Genomic DNA, 8,605 nt, shown 5'->3' on the forward strand with positions numbered 1-8,605 from the left:
ATTCATTCCCAATGAATCAAACCTGACACATTCTAAGCAGTAGAAGGCATGGCATGGTAGGAACACAACATGGCTTCAATCAACTCCTACACATGCTAGTGGGTTTCAACTATTTACAGTGGCAATGACACGTCATGCAGAGGAATGGGTTCAAGTACCGCAGCATAAAGTAGCAGTTGAATCGTTGTTGTCCTAATGCAATAACAGAGAGCGGGAGCGAGAGAGTAGGATTGTATCGGAATGAACAAGGGGGTTTTCTTGCTTAGTAGATCAATAGGGGGCACTGCTCCACAGACAGGTACTCTGGAGCACTCTCCGGAGCAGGACCTATCGAGAAGGAACGGTGTCGACAATCAATACACAAGCATATGCAACAACATGTTGCATGAACATGGCATGAAGATGTGATGTTGTTTGTGCTAATGCAGCTAGCATTCATTTGCATGAAGTCCATTTGAACCAAGGGTTCAAATGCCACTCCAAAATAAGCCCTTATAAGAGCCATTTATGTGTTTTCACTTATACAATACGTACAAGTTGGTTTTTCATGCATGAAACTAGTACAGATGGATAGATTGAATTTTTCTGATAATTTTTCATATATAAATTATTTCAATCTGAGCTACGGTTGAATTTCTATGAAATTTTGAAGTTTATAACATTTTCTGGATTTTCCTGATTTATTTTTAAACTAGAAAATGAATAACTGCATCAGCACTGCATCATGCCTGTGTCAGCAGGTCAACGGAGCTGACCAGGTCAAACCTGACGTGTGGGGTCCACACGTCAGTATCACAGTTAGTTAACCGGGGTTAATTAGTACTAACACTAACCCTAACTATGATTAGTCAAAGCCAAGCCCCACCTGTGATTGACCCATAGGGGTCAAAATAGGTCAACTGGGGGGTCAAACCCAATCAACTCGTCGGCATTTAGCCGCCGACGAGGCTGAACGCGGTAGAGGGCTCGGGAAACGCCCTCCAGGGACCATTTGGGCGGCGAAGGCCACGGGCGAGGAGCTGGGGCTCGTCCGCGTTGTTTGGAGCAAGCGGGAGGGGCAGGGGTGGCTTGAGCTCACCAGAAATGAGCTCGAGGCGGCGGCCGAAGCATGGCCAGGCGCACGCGCAGCGCTTTGGTGCATGGCAGGGGTTGCGGGTGGTGGCGTTGGCCTGCTGGGACGCTGCTGAGCGCGATGGCGTGCGCGTGCTGCGGTGGCTAGCGCGACGGCGACGACATGGACGGCGGCGAGGAGCTACGGCCATGGTGGGGAACGGAGCTATGGCACGAGAACGGCGAAACAGAGAGCGGGAAATGACGATGGGGCTCACAACGGTTCTAGCAGAGTCGACGACAATCTCGAGGGAGGTCGGATGCGAGCAGAACGGCGAGGGCGATCTCCAATGGTCGGAGGTGAAGACGACGTCTATGGCAGCGCTTGTCGGCGTTCTGGGAATGGGGGTACCCAGACTTGCCTGCCTGCGGCCTGCGGCATGGCTCCAGGAGTGGCCCAGTACGGCCCATCTTCATCAACACATGCTCAATACCCTCGCGAGGGGCCAAGCCTCGCGGGGCGGACGACAGGAGGCTTCCTCGGCCACGGCCTCGTCAGGCTGGCTCGCGAGGAGGCGGAGAGATCAAGGCGGGGGTACCTCGCGAGGTGCTCATGACACACGCCATGACGACCAAGACCAGGCGGGCGCTAGGTGGGCGCCAGCCTGCGCAGAGTCCTTGTTTCCTCTTTGGTGCAAAGGGGGCAAGCGCAGGCGGGAGTATCAAGCAAAGGCAACCATTTCAGTGCAACAAGACCAAGACCAGCAGAATGGAAGGATGGAGGTCATCGTGGATCCCAAGACGGCTTCACCACCAGAGTCTTTGGCAGGCGAGGACCAACTTTAGTCAGGATAAGTGTACTAGATGTTCCCCTTCAAAATGGCCAATTGTTGGTGCCCTTCCCGCTCAATATTTGGGGAGAGGCCCAGGGCTACCGCCTATAAATAGGACTAGCCACCCCCAGGGTAGAGGCATCTAGATCATCGGCATCTGATCTGGAAATCAACCAGAGAGTAGAACCTTAGCCAACACCACCATAAGAGCTCCTCCCCTCGCGAGGCAGTTCTTCCTTGTATTGTTCATCATCAGCCCCAGAGGCAATCAACCACACCACACACTGGAGTAGGGTATGACACCACAATGGTGGCCTGAACCAGTATAAATCTCGTGTCCCTTGTTTTGTTCTTTAGGTAGTTTAGATCTTGCGAGGCGACGAAACATGGGTAGGCAGGGGGTGTGATCTCCGCGTGCACCCCAGAGTTCGAACCTTGAGGGTCTGCCGGAACCCGAAATCCGACATTTGGTGCGCCAGGTAGGGGTGCGCCGGAATCTGCCTTCCGTCGCCTCGTGTTTCGCCGCTCGTCGCATCCATGTCTGACGCTCGTCGAGCCCGCGCCGAGCGCCGGGCCGCTCTGGCCACTCACGTCGCCCAGACGGCCCCTGTCGGCGGGTGTCGCCGCCGTTCCCCGTCACCTGTCGTCAACGCCGCCACCGGCTCGGCGGGGAACGAGCAGCAGGCGTCATCCCTGCATCCTTCGGTGCGGCGAGAAGGCCGCACCGCCACCCCGTCGCTGACCCCAGCTGGTTCTTCATCCCACGCCCTTCGTGCCCCTGCGGATGCGCACGCCGCGTTACTCCTGGCGCGTGAGCTCCTGCACTACCGCCCCATCGACGACCTCTACGATGAGTGGCTCGCCCGCATCACCGAGCTCGTCAGCGCCGCTGGGGGCTCCCCTGCGCCATCCCTCTCGCTGCACCACGCCTAGCCCTGCGTAGGCGATGAAGCTCCGGGGGCGCCTCAGCCGCCTCCCCCTCAAGAAGGCGCCTTGGCCCCAAGGCGCGTGGCCCCAGGGCGGGACCCACTCCGTCCGGCGCCAGCGCAACAAGAGAAGAGCCGCCAAGAAATCCCTCACCCCCAAGAAGCCGCCCGTGTGCTCCCGGCACCGGCCCGGCACGGGCGTGCTCCCGCTCCAGCGCATCAAGACCCCGCGCTGCGCCTGGAGGCAATGCACAAGGACTTCGAAGATCAAGCTCTCCATCGCCCAAGGCCTCCCGAGGCCACCGCAGGCTGTCGTGCCTTCATCGCCGAGCTGCGCAGCGTGGCCTGGCCGGGCAAGTTCAAGCCAGACCTGCCCCCACGCTACGATGGCACGGCTGACCCTGCGCAGTTCCTCCAGCTCTATGAGCTGGGCATCGAAGCCGCCAACGGGGACGAGAAGGTCATGGCAAACTGGTTCCCCATGGCGCTCAAGGACGGCGCCCGCACCTGGCTCCTGAACCTGGATCCTGGCATGATATCCTCCTGGGATGAGATGCGCACCCGATTCATCGCCAACTTCCAAGGCACCCGCGACCGGCCTCCGGCCATGAGCGACTTTTGCCGCATCAAGGAGTAGCCGGGAGAGACCCTGCAGAAGTTCATCCAGCGCTTCAACAGCGCTCGCCTTAAGATCCCCAAGGTGTCCGAGGAGGCCATCATCTCGGCCTTCTCTGACGGCGTGCGTGACATCAAGATGAAGGAGGAGCTTGCAATTCATTAGGACCTGTGCACCTCCCTGGAGCTATTCAATCTAGCGACCAAGTGCGCTAGGGCTGAGGAAGGGCGCCTTTCCCTCCTTGAGCTGCCAGCTGCCGACCAAGAAGAGAAGAAACCCAAGGCCGAGGACGTGAAGCGCAATGGGGCTGCCGTGCTTGCAGCAGAGCCAGACACCAGGCGAGGCAGGGATCAGCTTGAGTCATCCAAGGGCAGCCGGTATTGCGTGTAGCATGACCTCCACACCCACAACACCAACGAATGTCAAGAGCTCAGGGCTGTGCGAGACATGTGGGCCGGCCGACGCCCCGAGCGCAGCGACCGTGGCTATGGCCGAGGAGGAGAAAGAAGTAGAGGACGATGGGAAGACCGTGGCCCTCGCGAAGGGTGGCACGACCGACCTCGCGAGGACCGCTAGCAGGACCAGCCTCGTGAGGGAGGTTGGATGGACCCGCTTCGCGAGGGAGGTTGGAGGGATCAGCCTCGCGAGGACCGGCCGCAAGGCAACACATGCCTCCCTCCTCTCCCACCACAGCCGAGGAGGAATGAAGACCATCATCAGGATGAGGGGGCTGGAGGCTTCTAGGAGCCGCGCGCCATCACTTGCATCTTGGGCGGCGCTCAAGCCCTGGCCTCTCAGTGCATCTTCAAGCAGTTTCCCCGCGAAGTGAATGCAGTCCTCTCCAAGCTTGAGTCCATGCGCCCTCTCCGGTGGTCAGCGTGCGCTATCACGTTCATCTCAGTGGATCAGCTCAAGTGCGCGGCCATAGCCGGAGTCCTCCCGATGCTTTGTTCCCCAATCATCAGCAATGTGCAAGTCACCAGGACCCTCATCGACGGCGGAGCAGGGCTCAATGTCCTGTCCGTCGAGACGTTCAACAACCTCCAAGTACCCTACAATCAGTTGCAGCCGACCAAGCCTTTCTCAGGAGTCATTGATGGTTCCACAGTTCCGATAGGGCAGGTCCGCCTTCCTGTCACCTTCGGGAAGCGCGACAACTACCACACCGAGCTCATTGACTTCGACATCGCTCACATCCCTGCCGTACAATGCCACCCTCGGGTACCCCGCCCTGGCCAAGTTCATGGTTGTGACCCATCACGGCTACAATGTCCTCAAGATGCCAGGAAGCGGTGGAGTCATCACCGTGCCTTGCGAAGAGAGAGACGTTGTGTGTTCTCTTGAACGCGCTTTCCAAGCCGCATCAATTGAAGACCCAGATCATGGAAGCGGGAGGCTTCTCGAGGCTGCTCCCAAGAAGAAGAAGACATTTCCTGGCCCGACCCCTCGAGAGGCAGGCCCCTCAGGGTCCACGCCTGTTCAGGGGGCGCCTCCTTCTGCCGCATAGGAAGGTGCGCCCGGCGCCCTCCTCGAGCAAGGCTCGGGGGCTCTCTCCTGGAGGTCCATCAATTTTGCCAGGATCACGAGGGAGGCGCTCGGGCACCACTTGGAGGCATGCTTCAAAGCACGTTTCCCTCAAGAAGGAGCAAGACAAGGAGGGCCAAACCCCCAGGAGTTCATCAGCGAGATCGTTCAAGAGCTGCAGGAGTCAAGAGTCATGAGTGGTAGCCGCCGCTTACCCATCGTAGCTCCCCATCCAGGCGAGGATGGCGGGCTGCGCGTCTGCATCGACATACCAGGACTCAACCAAGCCGCCTCTTAGGAGCGCCTCTGTCAGGACCCCGATCCAATGCCACACCGATCTAGCATGTAACACCTCATATCACTTTGTTGGCCTCACGCACGGTATTCTCACGGGTGTCGCCTTACCAGGCCCGGGACCGTTTGCGCCTTTTGGCTCACCTATATGATAGTGTCGCTAGCATCCATATGACAAAGAACCCGGGCTGACATGACTAGTCGTGAACCCAAAGTGGCGCTAACTTACAAGGACAGGCATACATGACCCAACAACGAACGTGTCGGTCAACAGCAAGTGAATCCAGGCTGTAGCAGCTGGGCTAGCAGGACTCCAGAGAATCTGGGCTGTAGCAGGCTAACAGGACTCCGGTAGACACCGCGTGACATTTCCCCGAAGGGACAGACACAGGAATGAAGAAGGACACATGCCGGCCAGCCTAAGTGTTCCGGAGCAGTAGCAAGCTACCATGGCTCAGTGGAAGCACTAGGAGACATTTCCCGATAAGAGAGGCTACCAAGGATAAACAACTAGGTTGTCAGATCCCACACATACCAAGCATTTCAATAACATACACACAATATGCTCGGTATGTGCAAATACAACATGGCATCACAACATGACTCTACAACTCAAGTATTTTATTCAATAGGCTTCGAGGAGCGAGATATTACAAACATGGGTCTCGTGACCCAACATTCAGAGCACACAAGTCAAAGCACAAGCGGAAGCTTAACATGTCTGAGTACAGACATCTACAAATGAAAAAGGTTGAGAAGCCTGACTAACTATCAGATCCTGCCGAGGGCACAAGATCGTAGCTGAGGTAACAAGCTAAACGTCGAAGTCCACGAGGTACTACTAATGAGACCGAAGTCTCTCTGCAAAAACATAAAATAGGCAAACATGAGTACAAATGTAACCAGCAAGACTTACATCAGAACTATCTACATACGCATCATTATCAACAAAGGGGGTGATGGAGTTTAACTGCAGCAAGCCAGCTTTGACTCAGTGGCTATCCTGAACTACGACTGCAAGTAACTCTTTTGAGGTGGCGCACACGAGTCCACATATTCACCATATCAATACACCACCGTGGATCCGCTCCCGTCTCCCCACGAGAGCGCCATCCATAGCACTCACGCTTATCTTGCATATTTTAGAGTATCCACTTTCACTTGTCTATGAACTATACAGGCAACCCATAAGTCCTTTACCGCGGACACGGCTATTCGAATAGATAATGTTAACCCTGCAGGGGTGTACTTCTTCACACACGCCCTCGCCACTTACCACCATGTACACGTCGTGTATCTCGGCAACCTTCAAGCGGAAGCCTAGCGAGGGAGTCGGCCACGACCTGACTATCCACACAAGTCTCTCGTCCAGGTTTATCGCCTATTCGGGTTCCATCCGCAAGGAGATCCGGCCAGGGTGTCGCTCACGGCCCCAAACGATGTGAGCAGGGTTCCCAAGCCCACCATCCGGGTGCCACTTGGTACACCGTGCCATTGTGCCTAGTGTGTCTCAAGCCCACCTGTACCGGGTGCCACTTGGTAGACTACTAGCACTACCTACAAACACCAGAAACTAGTTGCAACTCCTGGACAGAGATCATGTTGATTAATAAGTCGAGAGGGGTCGAGTTACCGGAACCCAATGTGTGGTAGTAACTTTTCATGGATCACAAACATAGAACTCAGTTCCTGAGGACGGTTTCAATGAGACAACCCACCATGTACTCCTACATGGCCTCTCATCGCTACCTTTACCAAATCGTGTTCACACACTTAGCTCTCAACAGTAGGACATGTTCACACACCTCCAATTCATCCCCGATGAATCAGACCTGACACAACTCTAAGCAATAGCAGGCATGACAAACAAGCATGAATGAGTAGGCACATCAGGGCTCAAACAACTCCTACTCATGCTAGTGGGTTTCATCTATTTACTGTGGCAATGACAGGTCATGCAGAGGATAAAGGGGTTCAACTACCGCAGAAAGTAACAGTTGTATCGTTGTTGTCCTAATGCAGTAAAATAGAGCAGGAGAGAGAGTGTGATTGTATCGGAATGAACAAGGGGTTTTTGCTTGCCTGGAACTTCTGAAGATGATATAGCTCTTCATCGGTGTCATCGAACTCATCATCGGAACCACGTCTATCGAGAGGGGACAAACACCAGCAAACAAGGAAGAACACCATCAATGCAATGCACAATATGATGCATGATCATGACATGGCAATATGATGTGATTTGAGCTAATGCAACTAGCAGCAGGTTAAATGAAGTTGGTTTGAACCTTAGGTTCAAATTCAAACTCCATATGTGAAGGTTTAAATGTCATTATATGATTTTGCCTAAACAGCAGCCATAAGTTGTTCTAACATGCATGAAAATGGTACAGATGGATAGATTGGATTTTTCTGATCATTTTTCATATATAATTTATTTCATTTGGAGTTACGGTTGAATTACTATGAATATTTGAAGTTTGCATTATTTTCTGAAATTTATAAATCATTTCTGATTTATTTAAAATTCCAGAAAATAACTACTGCGTCAGCCTGACATCGTCATGACGTCAGCAGGTCAACAGGCACGGTCCAGGTCAAACCTGACCAGTGGGGTCCACTGGTTAGTGACACGGTGGTGTTTAGTGACACTGACAGGTGGGGTCGGGTCAACGGACATGTCAGCATAGTCAACTCTGACTGGTGGGTCCCGCCTTATTAAACTAATCTAAACAGAAATTAAACCTAGATTAGTTAGGGCATGGGGCCCAGGTGTTAGTGAGCTAGAGGGGTTTGTTAGTGTGTCATTAGTGGCTAATGACAGCGCCACGTCGGCTTCGCCGGAGTTCTGCCGGCGGCGACCAAAACGCGGCGGAGGGCATCAAGATTTCGCTACGGGGTCCGGTTTGGCGCGCGGGGAGCATCTACGGGGAGCTGGCAGAGTGGCGCATCCAGTGGTGGAGGCGGCTGGAGCTGGGGTGGCCTACAGAGGCACCGACGACAAGCTTTGCGGCGGCTGGAGCTCGGGGGCGTGCGGGGACGCAGTTGTGGTGGCCGTGGCGATGTGCGATTAGCACCTACGGCATCTACGTGGTGCGGTGAGTACGATGGGCGCATGCCCGGGACCAAATGGTCACTGGAGCATCACCGGCGACGAGCTCGTGCGCCGGTGGGTCTCGGCCTTGAAAGAAGATGCGCCTAGAGGACGCGCGGGAGTGAGGTAGCAGGGGGAATAGAGGGAGAAGCTCACGACGGGGGCAACAGAGGTGACGGAGAGGTCGGGGAAGCTCTGGGGGTGGCGCATCGACGACGGGGATCTCTGGCGATCCGAGGACGAAGATGATGACGTGAGGGTGGAGCAG

This window comes from Triticum dicoccoides, chromosome 6B (assembly GCF_002162155.2).
Source record: "Triticum dicoccoides isolate Atlit2015 ecotype Zavitan chromosome 6B, WEW_v2.0, whole genome shotgun sequence".
Taxonomy (NCBI): domain Eukaryota; kingdom Viridiplantae; phylum Streptophyta; class Magnoliopsida; order Poales; family Poaceae; genus Triticum; species Triticum dicoccoides.